This window comes from Cryptomeria japonica, chromosome 10, assembly GCF_030272615.1.
Source record: "Cryptomeria japonica chromosome 10, Sugi_1.0, whole genome shotgun sequence".
In the NCBI taxonomy this organism is placed as follows: domain Eukaryota; kingdom Viridiplantae; phylum Streptophyta; class Pinopsida; order Cupressales; family Cupressaceae; genus Cryptomeria; species Cryptomeria japonica.
The window spans coordinates 356,738,664-356,755,336 of record NC_081414.1 but is presented as its reverse complement, the minus strand read 5'-3'; positions in this window follow the sequence as shown (position 1 = coordinate 356,755,336).

Sequence of the window (16,673 nt, the reverse complement as noted above, 5' to 3'; positions counted from 1 at the left end):
TGGTCTCCTATGTTTTGGTATTGCAGAGAATTAGTTTCAGTGATATGGAAGTCTTCTTGATCACATCACTTGATCTGGTGATTGCATTTGAGGTTTTGGTTTTTTGTTTAGTGGCTGGCAGAGTCTAGTTTTTAATCTGGTGAGCTCTGGTATGATCATATCTAGTTTTGCAGTTTTGGGAGAATGTTTTGGATATTCGTGTGTATCTTCATTTCAAGTGGTTCATGATTTGGTTCTCTGGAAGCTATCTTTCTTATCCGAGTTGCTACTATTGGGTGTTCTTGAATGTTAGCATGTTGATCAATAACGATTTGCATAAGTGGTGTTGGTGCAACTATTGCAGATGGTTCTAATGTGCTTGTTGGTGTTTCCTAATCATGTCCTATTTGTTTTGGTGATCCACATTGATTATTTTGTGATTTTTTGATGTTTTTCATGGTCCGGTGATATTCTTCATGTTGTGCGGTATTTTGGTGGTGTAACGTGTTGTGGTTGGTCTTGGCAAGATTTCCGGTGGTGATGAGTTTCTAAAGATTTGATTTAGGTCCATTTTATGCTATCTATTTTATTGTATTGGTCTGGTGGTTGATTTATGTATCGTGTGATGTAATTTTGTAATTAAGCGTTATGGGTTTGGCCGACCTTGTAGTCAAGGTTGATGATCTGTATAAATGGGTGTAATATTCATGTAATTTGATATATAGGTGTTGAGTCTGCATTATCAGAGAGTTGTGTATATGCGAAAAAGTGAATTCATCTTTCGGTGTTGTGTATTGAGCATATATTGGTAAAGGGTACACATTTGAGCTTAACCAAAAATGTCATTACGCATTAGCAGATGCTATTTTTGTAGTTCATTCTTTCCAGATTGTAGTCTGAATATTTTTGTAAGGTTGCGAACCTTCCCTTAGGGTTGGAGCCTTCTGGGTCATTATAATTTGAGCAGTGAGCTATAGGAAGTGTGCTTGAATGCATGTGCATTCCCCATTGTAATATTTACACATACTATTGCAGAGTATTATCTCATTGTGGATAGGTTCCCACCGTGGTTTTTCCCTTAATCGAGTTTTCCATGTCAGTAATATTGGTGTTATGTGTGTTACTGTTATCTTTCTTTTTGCTATAGTTGATTAGATCTGAGATTGTGCTTAATTGTTCTAATCCAGTGAAAACTAATTCACCTCCCCCCCTCTCAGTTTTCCTTCTTACTGTTGCCAACACCTTGAAAGTGGAAACATGACAAAAAATGGAAGCAAACCGAGATAATATCTAAGAAAGAGAGGCAATTTGATATAGCCTGCATGTTAAGAGCTCACCATTAGGCTTTGTTCATCGGTGTGTGCAAGAAGTTGAGTCCACTTTTTGGCCAAAAAGTGGAAGTGTTTTCGTTATTTTCCAGAATTCATCTCAATTGACTTGAAAATTTGAAGCACTTAAAGAATGAATATTGGAAAAAGTCAAGAATAGAAAATGTAGTGCTCAAAGTCTAGTTTTCAAATACATAATTTATTTTAATACCTAGATTATAGAAATTAAGTTTCAAAAGGAATTTCTAAAACCTATAGTTTAAAAGTCACTTTTTCATGACCATACCATGCTTGTGAACAACAAGAATAATTTGACCTAAATTAAAGTATTTTTGTGAATACTTTTTGGAATAGATTTGTGACTCATTCACCTTTGTTGAGGATTTTTTTTGTATTTTTTTCTAAATATTTTCTGTTTGTTAATTTTTTATTGGGCATAATTGTTGTTTTGAAAAACCTTCGTGTACGATAAGCATAACTTGACCTAAACTTTATTTTTTGAGTTTTTTAAAAAATTGTATAGAATTGTCTATAGTTTGATGCCATATAATTTGTTTTTAAATAAAATTAAAAACAAAAAAGTTATTAAAAAAATAAGAAACCCTATTATTTACAGTTTATGGGTTTTAATTCCTTCAAAAAATTCATCAAAAAAGGTCTTCAAATATATGTTCAAAGTCGGTATTTTGTATGGACACTGACATGGCCTTCAAGTTGCAAGTCAAACCAATCCAAGATTAAGAGTCGGCTCCCCAAGTCATTTTCCAAAGCAAAATCCAAAGCAAAAATCAATGTTGGAATTCAATTTTTTTTGAAACGAGATCCCATTTAGTAAAAAATGGGATCCAGTTTCTTTTTATTTTATTTTAAAAAAGAAATTGAAAATGACATGTAAACATGAAAAATAACTTTTTTTGTAAATTGTTTTTTTATTATTATATTAAATTAACTTATATATACATGAAATATAACATTTAAGTATAAGTCACATTTCAATATGTCTTCCACTATAAATCATATTTCAATATGTCTTTTTCCTTTCTTATACTTTAAGTTATATTTAATGTATATATTAGCATGAAGATTGAGAGTGGTTTCAGATCTCTAGGAGTTATAATGCAAATTCTAGATTTTAGAAGATCTTATAAATTTTCAGACATTCAAATTTTAGTAATTAGCATGCTCCTATCAATATTTTCTCACTCTCTCTATGTCACTCTCTTTATCTCCCTTGAGATCTAGACCTATCTCTCTCCATATTATTGTTCCTCTATCCCCTCTCTACCTCTCTCTATTTCACTCTCTCATTTCTCTCCCAAAATCTAGATCTATCTCTCTACCTCTCTCTCACATCCTTAAATCTCTACATCTCCTCTCTCTCTCTCTATACACCTCACCTCACTCCCTTCCTACCTCTATTTCTCTACATATACCTCTCTCTCTCTCTCTCTATTTATCTACATACCTACCTACCTATATTTATCTACATACATCACTCTTCCACTTTCTCTCTCTCTCCCACCCTCTTGTCTCCACTTCTTTCCATCTTTCCTTTCTCTCTCTCTATCCCCCTCTCTCCATCTCAATATCTTGATCCCTCCCTCTTTCCCTCTCTCCCACTCTCTACCTATCCATCTCTCTCCCACATGTTAGAGAGAGGTAGAGAGATAAGTATCGATTTTGGGAGAGAGAGGAGAGTGAGATAAAGAGGTAGAGAGGGGATAAAGAGGAGATAAATTAAAGATGAAAGGAGGGGTAGGTAGAGAGAGTGAGAGGGATATAAAGAGAGTGATTGGGAAGATAGATGGATAGAAAGAAGTAGAGAGGGATGGATAGGTAAAGAGGGGGATATAGGGAATGAGGGAGGGGTGGAGAGGTAGAGATGGAGAGAGGGGGGGGAGAAAGAGTAGAGAATCTCCAAGGAAATGAGAAGAGGTAGACATATAGGTTTATATTTTGGGAGAGAGAGGAGAGAGTGAGATAGACAGGTAGAGAAAGGATAGATGTGAGATAAAAGTAGAGATGAAGGGAGGGAGAGGTAGGTAGATAGAGTACGAGGGGAGATAGATGGATAGAAAGAGAGGAAGAGTAAATATTGAAAGAAGTAGAGAGAGATGGATAGGTAGAGAGTGGGAGAGAGGGAAGGAGGGAGGGGTGGAGAGGTAGAGATGGAGAGAGAGGGTGGAAGAGAGAAAGAGAGAGGATGAAAGAGAGATATATGCAAAGAAACGTATGTAGAGAGAGATAGAGATGTATATGTAGAGAAATAGAGGTAGGTAGGGAGTGAAGGGAGGTGTGTAGAGAGAAAGGAGACAAATAGTAGAGAGTTAAGGATGTGAGATGGAGAAGTAGCAAGATATGTCTATATTTTGGGAGAGAGAGGAGAGAGTGAGATAGAGAGGTAGAGAGGGGGATAAAGGGGAGATAAAAGTAGAGAGGGAAGGAAGGAGGGGCAGTGTGTGAGAGAGATACATAGAGCATGAGAGGGATAAATAAACAAAGGGTAGAAGAGAGATTTATGTAGAGAAAGATAAGTTGGTAGGGAGGGAGAGAAAGTTATGTAGAGAGAGAGATAGAGATGTATATGTAGAGAAATAGAGGTAGGTAGGGAGTGAGGGGAGGTGTTTAGAGAGAAAAGAGACAAAGAGTAGAAAGTTAAGGATTTGAGAGGGAGAGGTAGAAAGATAGGTCTAGATTTTAAAAGAGAGAGGAGAGAGTGTGATAGAGAGGTAGAGAGGGGATAGAGGGGAGATAAAAGTAGAGAGGAAAGGAATAAGGGGTGGTGAGAGAAAGAGAGAGATGGTGAGAGGGTGGAAGAGAGACATATGTGGAGAAAGCTAGGTTGGTAGGGAGGGAGAGAAGATATATAGATAGAGATAGAGTGGTATATGCAGAGAAATATAGGTATGTAGGGAGGGTAGGTGTGTAGAGATAGAGGAGAGAGATTAGAGAGTTAAGGATGTGAGAGGGAGAGGTGAAGAGATAGGTGTAAATTTTGGGAGAGAGGGGAGAGAGTGAGACAGAGAGGTAGAGAGGGGATAGAGGTGAGATAAAAGAAGAGAGGGAAGGAAGGAGGGGTGGTGTGTGTGTGTGTGTGTGTGTGAGAGAGAGAGAGAGAGAGAGAGAGAGAGAGAGAGAGAGAGAGAGAGAGAGAGAGAGAGAGAGAGAGAGAGAGAGAGAGAGAGAGACGTATGTAGAGAAAGATAAGTTGGTAGGGAGGAAGAGAAGTAGGTAGGGAATGAGGGTAGGTGTGTAGAGAGAGGAGAGAGTAGAGAGTTAAGGATGTGAGAGAGAGAGGTAAAGAGATAGGTCTAAATTTTGGGAGAGAGGGGACAGAGTGAGATAGAGAGGTAGAGAAGCGATAGAGGTGAGACAAAAGTAGAGAGGGAAGGAAGGATAGATGGTGATAGGGAGAGAGGGAGAAAGAAATATGGTGGAAGAGAGACACATGTAGAGAAAGATAAGTTGGTAGGGAGAGAGAAAAGTTACATGTATAGAGAGATAAAGAGGTATACATAGAGAAATATAGGTAGGTAGGGAATGAGGGGAGTTGTGTAGAGATAGGAGATAGGAGTAGAGATTAAGGATGTGAGAGAGAGGTAGAGACATAGTTCTATATTTTGGGAGAGGGGACAAAGTGAGATAAAGAGGTACAAAGGGGATAGAAGGGAGATAAAAGTAGAGAGAGAAGGAGGGAGAGATAAGTTGGTAGGGAGGAAGAGAAAGGTATATAGAGAGAGATAGGTATATATATAGAAATAGAGGTAGGTAGGGAGTGAGGGGATATGTGTAGAGAGAGAGGACATAGAGAGTAGAGAGTTAAGGATGTGAGAGAGAGGTAGAGAGGTCTAGATTTTGGGAGAGAAAGGAGAGGGTGAGATAGAGAGGTAGAGAGGTAGAGAGGGGATAAAGAGATACAAGTAGAGAGAGAAGGAGGGAGGGGTGGAGAGGTAGAGAGAGGTAGAGAGAGAGAGAGAGAGAGAGAGAGAGAGAGAGAGAGAGAGAGAGAGAGAGAGAGAGAGAGAGAGAGAGAAGCGGGTAGGGAGGATGAGAAAGATATGTAGAGAGAGATAGGTATATGTAGAGAAATAGAGGTAGGTAGGGAGTGAGGGGAGGTGTGTAGAGAGATAGAGATAGTTCTATATTTTGGGAGAGAGAGAGAAGAGAGTGAGATAAAGAGGTAGAGAGGGGATAAAGAAAGAGTAATATGAAGAGATATGAGTTTAGAGCTCAAGGAAGATAAAGAGATTGAGATAAAGAGAGCTAGAAAATGTTGATAGGAGCTTGTTGATTACTCAAATTTGATTGTCTAAAAATTTATAAGATCTTCCAAAATCTATAATTTGCATTATAACTCCTAGAGATCTGAAATCACTCTCAAACATCCTACCAATATATACATGAAATATAACTTAAAATGACTTATACTTAAATGTTATATTTCATATATATATTTTTTTTAATATAAAAAAAAAGCAATATTAAAAGAAATGAGATCCTGTTTTATTTTTTAAACAGGATCTCATTTATAATAAGTTATTTTTAATATAAAAAAAATAAACAACATAAAAAGAAATGAGATCTCATTTTGTTTTTGAAATAGGATCATGTTTCATAGATTTAGGCTTGGGATCCCACCACGAAATGTGATCCCGTTTCAAATTTTGGCTCGGGACTCGACACTTTTTTCATTTTTTTGGCTAAGTCCAAAAAATTCCACTCTAAGTCGACTCAACTTTGTGCATTTACCCTCATGTATTTAGGGATGTACAAGTTTTCATTTATATCTTATATGTTTAGAAATTTTTTTCTACTCTTCAAGCTGACCAACTTGAACATTAGGAATGACTTCTTATAAAACATCAGGTATAATTTGTCATACTCTGACCATTTTGAGAGTTTGGATTGTTTTTGCATGTAAAAACCATTAATATCTAAATATTTTTAAATTGGTTTTCCATCTATTTAATTTGAAACTTTGTCTTTTTTTCAATGCATAAACATCTATTTCAAACTTTGGGTTTTCTGTCAATAAATAAAATGGGTAATGACAATATGTACTCTAATAGTTGTAATTTGGTTTTAGTATGTTTCGAAATATGGGTTTAAACTTTAATGTTTTAAACTTATTTCTACCATTGAACTAGCTCTAATCTATTTAATTAATTTTTATTCTATTATTTTGTTAAATTGGCTTTACAACTTTTGGTCTTTTATTTATGCAAGAATATATAACAACTGTATCCACTACTTTGATCATTATTATTCATACTTATATTATTCTGTGAAGTTGGTTTTCCAACTTTTGGTATTTTATTAATGCAAGAATAGATAATAATTGCATCCATTACTTTGATCATTCTTCCAAGTTAGACTTGATCTATTTGAAAATTAGAATTTATTCTCTAACATAAAAATCAATAATATTAGTTACTAGTCCTAGTTGTCAATCTGCTAAACTAGATAACAATTATTCAATGATTTAGCTTACTCTACAACTAGATACAATTGCTAAACAATATTAATCCATTTACACTTGACAAAAAAACTACCAAACATAATCATTAATTTGAATCCACCAATGACAGGAAAAAGGAAAAAAATTGAAAATAGTCATGGTAAAAATTTGAAATGGAACAAACCAGAGGCCTTGGGGAATGTTTGGACCCCCAAAAACCCAATGGGAGATATATCTTTGAAAGGAGGGTTTCAAATGATTGGTTCCATATGTGAAGTACACCTCACCTTGTTCAGGGAGAAATAGATGGATTAGGCACATCCATGTGCAATAAATCGAACTTAGGATAACCAACATCTTTACTAAATATCAATAGACCTATATCATGAAACAATAAGATAATTTACAATAGACATGATATTTCCATAGTCCATGTAAGTGATTAAGAATTCTTTTGGTGATAGTCGTGTAGGTTTTTTTTGCACCAATGTTTCAAATCCCACTCCACAATCCATCAATATTATGAGGAAAATATAATACTTGCAAAGTTGCAACTGATTAAAAAAACCAATAAATAAATTTTCACATCAATCAAGGAACTTTGAACACTTTGTACTTATATCAAATTTTGGACTCAACCCAACCCTTTGCTACAAAATAATTTAGATTCTGCAATGTTCAAAATGCATGAGCCACTCTTGAGGCACTGAACCATGATATAGGGAATGCAACTGGAGATATGACAATTCTGTTAGGACCCAGAGGCAACTAAGAGGGGGGGTGAATCAGTTGTCTATTAATTTCAACTCAAATATAACTTAACCAAACTTAGTCAATAATACCAGTAAAGCAAACTTAATGTCGGTTGACAGTTTAACAGTTAATAATAGTATCGGTAAATTTTAATGCATGAAACAGAAAGACAAATAACATCCACAACACATAACACATATATTTGTACGTGGAAACCTTGTAAGGGGAAAAACCATGGTGGGAAACCTTACCCACAATCAGATAATACTACTGCAGATAGTATGTGTGTACAAATGGGGTCTACACATGCAAAAAGGCCAACTGCCTAGAGCTCATCGCTCAATCACAAAATGGGAGTCACACTGACTACAATTGGATGGTTAAATCCAATGATAATGTACTGCTCAAAATAGCATCTTCATATGCTAGATTAAGTACCAGTTAATCTCTGATTGTCTTCTTCATACCTTCCTTGAATCTTCAAATGATGTCTATGTGTATAGCTCTACTTATATCCACATATATCTTATTAAAATCCTCTACCACACCTTCTTCATAATCTCACAAATGAGATCTTACATATAATACCAAAACCTAAGAACAAATGTGTAGGTCGTCTCCTAAGAATATTACAATTAAATCAATTACAAATGAATCAATATGTGATACATCATGTCGGCTTAATGCATTTACAATAATAACCAATCAATAAATCATCTCCATAACATGTCGTGCTGATCTGGAATAGATAATGCTTGCTAGTCCATAACCTAGACCTATTTACTGGTAACAACAAATATGCAAACTTCATTAGACCAATAACCAAATCACCAAAACCAAGCGTCCAAACAATGTCTTCGACATAACCAAGTAATCTTCAGATGATAACAAATCATCCTCAGTGCCGGTGAACAATATAACTTGCCGGTGAACATAACCAAAGATCTTCAGTTCTGATAAGTGTTCACAAGTGTTGACATCAATGAGAAAACCAATGCAACACATCCATAATAACAACAATCTCCCCCTTTGGCATTAATGGAAACACAAGATGGAAAAACCATCTAAGTGCCAAAGTAGAAATGCCAAAAACCAAAAACCAACAATCTCCCAAAGAGATCAATTACCAGAAATTAAAATACATAATATTTCTCCCTCTAGGAATAATCTCTCCCCAAAAGATAATGTGTTTTTCCATAGATATCTCTCCCTCTTTGACACCAAATGCCAAAGCAATACAAAACCAAATACAATTAGTTCATAGAACTTATTACAAATACCAATTGTTATAACCAAATTTATCCAATCTACTCCCCCTGAGAAGTAGCTCTCCTTTATCAAAGCTGCAAAAATATTTCTCTATTAATTCTGCTAGTCTAATGCCATGCTCCAATTGTCTAAGTTTCTACCAGTGAGGGTATAACTCCAAGCTTCTCTCTGAGATATTCAAAAGTTTCCTTAGGCAAAGGTTTAATAAAGATATCTGCAATCTGCTCTTTAGTATTCACATAAACCAATTTCACTTCTTTTGCTTCAACATACTCTTTCAAAAAATTGAAGACACACTTGATTCTTGCTTCTCAAGTGCTTGCATTTGCCACTAATAGCAAATCTGAATTCAAGGTCCTAGACTCCATACCACCTTAAGGATAAATGATCAATTATTGAATGATTTTTTAATATAAAATTGGTTTCCAAATCATGAAAATAAATAATTTTTGTTGGAGAAAGCACTTCTCTTAATAGGAATAGAATGTCTTTAAAGATTTATAATAAGCATGTAGATTAAGTAGCTAATAAAATAGCAAAGCTAGTCCCAATCAAATAAAATCACAAAGGCATTGTAGGTTGTTAAGGAAGAATAACTTAAAAATTTATTTCATATATCTATAGAAAGTGAAGCACCAAAATTCCATAAATCGTGTGCCAATGGAAGAAAACTTTTAACACTTTGAAGAGTCCTTTGGGAGAGGAGGAAAAAGACCTACAACAAAAGAACATTTTGAAGCATTCAATAGATCTTGATGCTTAGCTACTACAATCCTTGTTTTTGTCAAGGAATTGATCTGCCTGATGTGCAACATGCATCAACATCAAAAGTAATTAGTAATTGGAAAATCATAGAAAGCACATAACCAAATCAAATTGTAATGCCAAAATCCAACAGTTGCTTACGTCAGCATCATAATGAAGAATAGTGAAGTCAGTTCAAGAAAGCTTTGGCTTGTTCAAACACTTGTTTTTCACAAATGTTGAATAAATATTTTGTGCAAAAGTTTCATGTGTTGATTTTGGAGACATATTGCAAATTATAAATAAATAAACCTGTACTCAACATCCCATAAAAATGTGCAAGGCTAATAACTGGAAAAGGAACATCAAAGTTTTTAATTTTGTTTGTGGCCTACTTTTGTTATTTTTATTAATCTCAGTAACTTGGATTGTTGTTTGATAAAAAAATAATATTCTAAGTCTTTTTTGATGCTATGTGAGTTGTTCAAAATATGTGGTCTTCATTGTTTGAACATGATAAACATCATGTTAGGAATTACAGGAAAAAATATTTATTTCCATATAGAAATCGTAGGGAAAGAAATACAAATCACTTTTGAAGATGACTAAACACCTACTTTTATCTCTACTTCAAGGAATTTCTTTATATTGAAAACATGTTTAACACATAAACCTTATGTCCTAATATAGATGAGAAAATCTAACTTGAAAGTGGAAACATGACAAAAGATGGAAGCAGACTCATGTACTCTGCACCACACCTATGCTCTTCAGTCTCCAATTCAATAGTGCAAGTTCATAGATAGTTGGAGAAATCAATTTTACAACAATAAAAACCATATAAATATAAACTATAACAAACTTATAGTATGAATGGTTACTCTCCGTAATAAAACTATATAGCCTAAAATTATTTCACATGCCAAAAATCCAATGATTTTGAATGAAAACTAATAACAACTATAAGAAGTGAAAATAAAATAATGGTTTGTAGTTCAATTCTAAATGAATACAAAATTAAGCTAGCATAACGATGATCCAAGACTACATGTGTTCTAGGTTTTGTGCCACATTATCTATAAATTGATAATTATTATATTACAATTTACATTTTTTTTCTCTCGCTAGATCGTCAATTCAAGAACATAAATCTGTCAAACACCCAAAAACAATTAGTCTAGAACTTTAAAAAAAATTATTAATAAACTTATTCAATACCACCACTTTAACCATCAACACATCAAACAAAAACACATAAACACATGAACACTAGATATACTTGGAAAACCCAAATATGAAAAAACCATAGTGAGAATCTAGCTCACAACATAAATACCAATGTTTACAACATTTAAGGCTTGTAGCCAAGGAGAACCAACACCTGAAGGACTTGCATAACTAAGGTGAACTACCTTAGGCAAAATACAAAAATAACTTGTGCAGTTGAAGAATACTTCTTCAGGACAAGATACAGATTTCTACCGAGGGACTCATCGTTAATCAACAATGAATGAAATAGCTAAACTAAAAATGAGAAGGATTCTCTAGATCATGAAATTATTCATGACCAGTAATCAAGCGACCAATAACATGGTTGTAGTGCCCTAAACTTGCACCATTTGCAGTTTTGATTGCATTTGGGCCCTCACCTTAGTGTTCCCATCCCTATGCTTTATCAAGACCTATTTATGCCTCTACCATGCAACAATGTTCATATTATATCATTTCACCTTGCATAACACTTTAAACCTGGACCGAATATGGGGTAGGATCAGGGTATGGCGCCTTGGTCCTCATTGGGACCATGTTGCCATGCCATGGTCCTCCCTATTTGGGGCCCAATTCAAACCCTTTGTCCTATCCAAAATTTGGGTGGGAATCCCCTCCCCATGTCGGCCTATGTCAAAAAATTAATATGTTTGATGATGAGAAAGTATATAAGGAGGTCTTCCCCTCTCATTTGGACATAAGGCAAGGAGATGGGTGAATATAAGGAGAAATACATTCAAGAAATCAATCATTCAAGCATTAAAGTTTTCATCATCAAGCATTTCTAGAGGTCTTCAAGGCTACATATTCTTCATCTATCCATTGTGGAGCAATATTACATCATTCATTTGCAAGCATGTGTGTGTGATTAGGGTTTTGTCATGTTCATTCCATTTCATACAACATATGTGATTACATTCAAGAAGCAAAGCATCATTATCAGTCATTGCAGATATGAGGTATATCCTTCCAACATTTTATTTCAGTATTTGCAATATTTCATTCAACGTTGATTCCAAGACGGGGTTTGACTTAGGGAAACCCATATTCCCAACCTATTTCCCCCTCTTTCTTTGCATAGGAAATAGGTACGAAGCTATAATCTTTAGAATAAGCTCCATTCAAGAGATGAATTAACTTTTTTTGACGTGCAAAGAGTTCTGAGAACTGTGGTGCCGCATAATGGTCCCAACTTTTTAGGAGCTTTTTCGAGGGTCAAATCCGACTCAACTTATACTGCTTAGATCCAAGTGCATGCTAAAATCCCCCATTTGTAGCTCACTATTTTCTCAGTTTTATTTTCATTTTTATCACTTTACCTATTTCAGCATTTCAACTTACAAAAGAGGAAACCCAAATCAATCCAATTCATTTATTATTTAGTCCTTATCTGATTTGTGACTACATCTAGTGGATTCTAACCCTTGTTTGAATGTAAAGGTCCTAAGTGAAAATATTTAGTGGTTTTCATCCTTCTTAGGGTGGAAACCCTAAATCAATTTTCTCCTTTACAATGGAAAATATCTTTGGTGATCTCCACTATCACAACACTCTATTTGACATAATAAATCAACTTCAAAGTTCTTCCCAAGATGACTTTTGCATCATCACAACCTCAAATCTGCTTGCAAATCATTTGCATACACTTCTCACACAATTCACTTCTCATTCATACTCAATTTATTTTTTCGCACATCTTATTTATAAGATAAAACATTGAAATCCTAAACAAGGGTTGACCAAGACAATATTACACAAAATAAGCCACCCAGACCAAAAAAACTTAGATTGGTCCACTCTAGGAGGAGAGAACCAAGACATATCATAATACATAATCCCATGAACAATTTGACAATCCGCACATGCTAGCACATATTCCAAAGGACATTACAAATCATAACGTGTAGATATAATTAGTTAGTTGGTCATATAATCACTTCCAATGTAAAATACTCCATGTGGATCTCCACAACCCAAAGTGAGACCCAAATAATCACCTCAACACATCTTCCAACACATATTCGGACCAAAACAACATGATCCACTAAAACACAATGCAATTAACATCATATCTAGAGGGCACCAAAAACATTTCAAACTACCATGAATATAGGATGACACAACCAACACCAAAAGAGTATCCAAACCAAACTCTATATAGATAACCAAGGTTTACCAAAGCATATGTAGACCAATATCCATCCAGATAACCAGGTTTGACATCAATGACAACCATACAAGCTCATACTTCTAGCAAAATATGCTTAAAATCAAATTGAGCTAAAAAAAACCCTTACACACTACTAGATTACTTTCATCCTTAAGACATGTCAAGCATTTAATGGATTCAAAAACCTAGTGCATCATGAAAAAATACCCTAACTTTGGAATAATGCTAACAACGACCAATATATTTTTTTTCCTACAGATCTATCCAATTTTACCACACAAAAAGTTTGAATGATGGTTGGCAGTTTAAAAATAGTACATAAAAAAGTGAAAGCTTATGTTTAAATATTTGAATTTTGTGAAATTGAAAAAGAGCAAGACAAATGAAAAAACATACTTGTGAGACTAGTTTGATGCAAGGTTGAAGCAGAGGAGGATATGAGTGCAATTGTTATGCCATGGGAGCTAACTCTAGAAAAAGATTGATGGAGAAGGTGGCTTGTAGATCTAGAAATGCCTATATTGCTCTCTCTTCTTCAACTTGTTTCAGAAGAGGTGTTGCCTATTGCAAAGTGCCAAGGTTAATTGGATATCTTCAATTTTCAGTCTCAATCTCTTTATTAAATTTTGGGCAAAAAATATTACTTACGATGTGACTGTAGGTCCCGGGGACAATTGAGAGGGGGGGGTGAATCAGTTGTCAAATAAATTCAAACCAAAATATTGTTAACCAACTTGTTGCTTAATACCGGTAAGACAGTTAATTGTGCCAGTGAACAGTGTTAACAGGAAATGCTGTACCGGTAGGAATTAATACATGAAACATAAACATAAAGTCATCCACAACACATGGCACAAATATTTGTATGTGGAAACCCTGTAAGGGGAAAACCCATGGTGGGAAACCTTACCCACAATCAGATGATACTACTGCAGATAGTAAGTGTATAAAGAGGGGTCTGCACATGCAGAAAGGCCAACAGCCTAGAGCTCACTGCTCAAACACAAATGGGAGTCACACTGACTACAGTTGGATGGTTAAATCCAATGAGAATGTACTGCACAAAATAGCATCTTCATATGTTGTATTCAGTACCGGTGTAATGCTGATATGTTTCTATAAAAACCTATCTTCACCTTCAAATGATGTCTTCGTGTTTATCTCTACTTGATCTTGCATATACCCTTCCTTAAATCTTTTTCGCATTCCTCTACTGATCTTACAAATAAGATCTTATATTTATACCATACCCTAAGACCAATTTTAGTAGGTCGGCTCTACAAGATATTATAATAAAAATATTTTACAAATAATACAATATCTGATGCAATAACCGATTAAACATGTCGGCTTAATGCGTTTACAACAATAATAAATCATCTCCATAGCGTGCCATGCTGATCTGGGAAAGATAAACCTGCCGATGTAACCCTAGATAACCTGGACCTATTTGCTGGTAAAAGAAAATATGCAAATAACAATATACCAATGATATTACGTCAAGGAAAAGTGTCCACATGATGTCTTCGACATTACCAAGTGTCTTCCATGTAATTGCAGGTACCGGTGAACATTATATCCTGTCGGTTAACCATATACCGATGATTGTTTGAACATTTTACTGATTACCGATGAATGTTGCTGGATCTCCAAAGTAGGTGTATTTAGCAGTTGTTGACATCAATGACAAAACCATACCAAAATACCAACAATCTCCCCCTTTGCCATTGATGGCAACACAAGATGGAAAAACCATCAAAGTGCCAAAATAGAAATGCCAAATACAAAAACCGATTCTCCCCCTGGGAGTAATATGTGTTTATACAAAGATTCATTTACAATACCAATCTCTCCTCAAAAATATTTTCCATATGTTTTTCCATATATCTCTCCCCCTTTGACATCAAATGCCAAAGTTACAAAAAGGTCAAGTTCATACAAAATACCAATCAATTCAATATACCAACTACTCCCCCTGAGAAGTAGCTTCCTCATCAAATACCGGAATAAAAGATTTGTCCATTTAATTCTGTCAATTGATGATAATTATCAACTGTCTAAGTCTCTACCGGTGGAGGTAAGACTCCGAGCTGATCTCTGAGATACTCAAAAGTTTCCTTAGGCAAAGGTTTTGTAAAAATATCTGCAAGCTATTCTTTAGTATTCACATAAACCAGTTTTATTTCTTTTTCTTCAACTTTTTCCCTTAGAAAATTCAGTTTGATAGAAACATGTTTTGTTTTAGAATGTAATACTGGATTCTTAGATATATCGATTGCTGCAGTGTTATCACAATATATAGTAATAGGTTCCTTGCATTTTACCTTTATGTCTTTCAACATTTGCTTAAGCCAAAGTGCCTGTGTACAGTTTGTTGTTGCTGCAACATATTCTGATTCTGCTATTGATAAAGATGTACAACTCTGTTTTTTACTTAACCAAGAAACTAATCTTTTTCTAAGAAAGAATGCTCCTCCAGTGGTGCTTTTTCTATCATCCACATCTCCTGCCCAATTTGCATCTGTGTATGCATATAGATCAAAATTTTCATCTTTAGGATACCATAATCCAAGATTTGATGTGCCTTGTAAGTACTGAAAAATCCTTTTTACTGTTGATTCATGATTTTCTTTGGGATTACTTTGAAATCTAGAAACTATACATACTGCATTCATAATATCAGGTCTGGTTTGTGTCAAATACAGTAAACCTCCTATCATAGATTTGTATCTAGTTGGATTAACAGGTGTAGATTCATCCCTTTGAGATAATTTGTCATTTGTAGTCATAGGTGTGCTTACCAGTTTAGAGTTCTCCATCCCAAATTTTTTGAGTAGTTCTTTCAAGTACTTAGATTGACTCAAAAATATGCCTTTATCAGTCTGTAAAATCTACAATCCTAAAAAGAATTTTATTTCTCCAATCATAGACATTTCAAATTCATGCTGCATTTTAAGAGAAAATTCTTTGCATAATCCATCTTCTCCTCCAAAGATTATATCATCAACAAATACTTCCATAATCAAAATGTCATCATTAGTTACTTTGTAATATAAATTTCTATCTGCATTTCCTTTAGTAAAACCAATTTTTAAAAGATACTTATCCAATCTTGCATACCAGGCTCTTGGAGCTTGTTTTAGTCCATACAGAGCTTTTCTTAATTTGAAAAACATATTATTGTTATCTGTCAAAGAAAATCCATCAGGTTGTTCAATATAGACTTCCTCCTCAAGATCTCCATTCAAGAATGCACATTTAATATCCATTTGATAAACTTTGTAATCCTTGTGAGCTGCAAAGGCCAAGAATAATCTAACTACCTCAATTCTGGCTACCGGTGCAAAGGTTTCATTGTAATCAACTCCTTCTTTCTGAGAATATCCCTTACACACTAGTCTTGCTTTATTCCTGACAACCTTACCATCTTCATTGAGTTTGTTTCTAAATACCCATTTGGTTCCAATTACATTTTTATTTTCAGGCCGGGGAACTAATGTCCAAGTATTATTTTTCTCAATCTGTCCTAATTCTTCTTCCATAGCTTTAATCCAAAATTTATCTTCACATGCCTCATTGATAGATAATGGTTCAATTTGAGAAATAAGACATACCTCTTCATTTGCCAATCTTCCTCTTGTCATGACACCTTTAAATTTGCTTCCAATTATGTGGTCTTCAGAATGATTTAGTCTTACATACT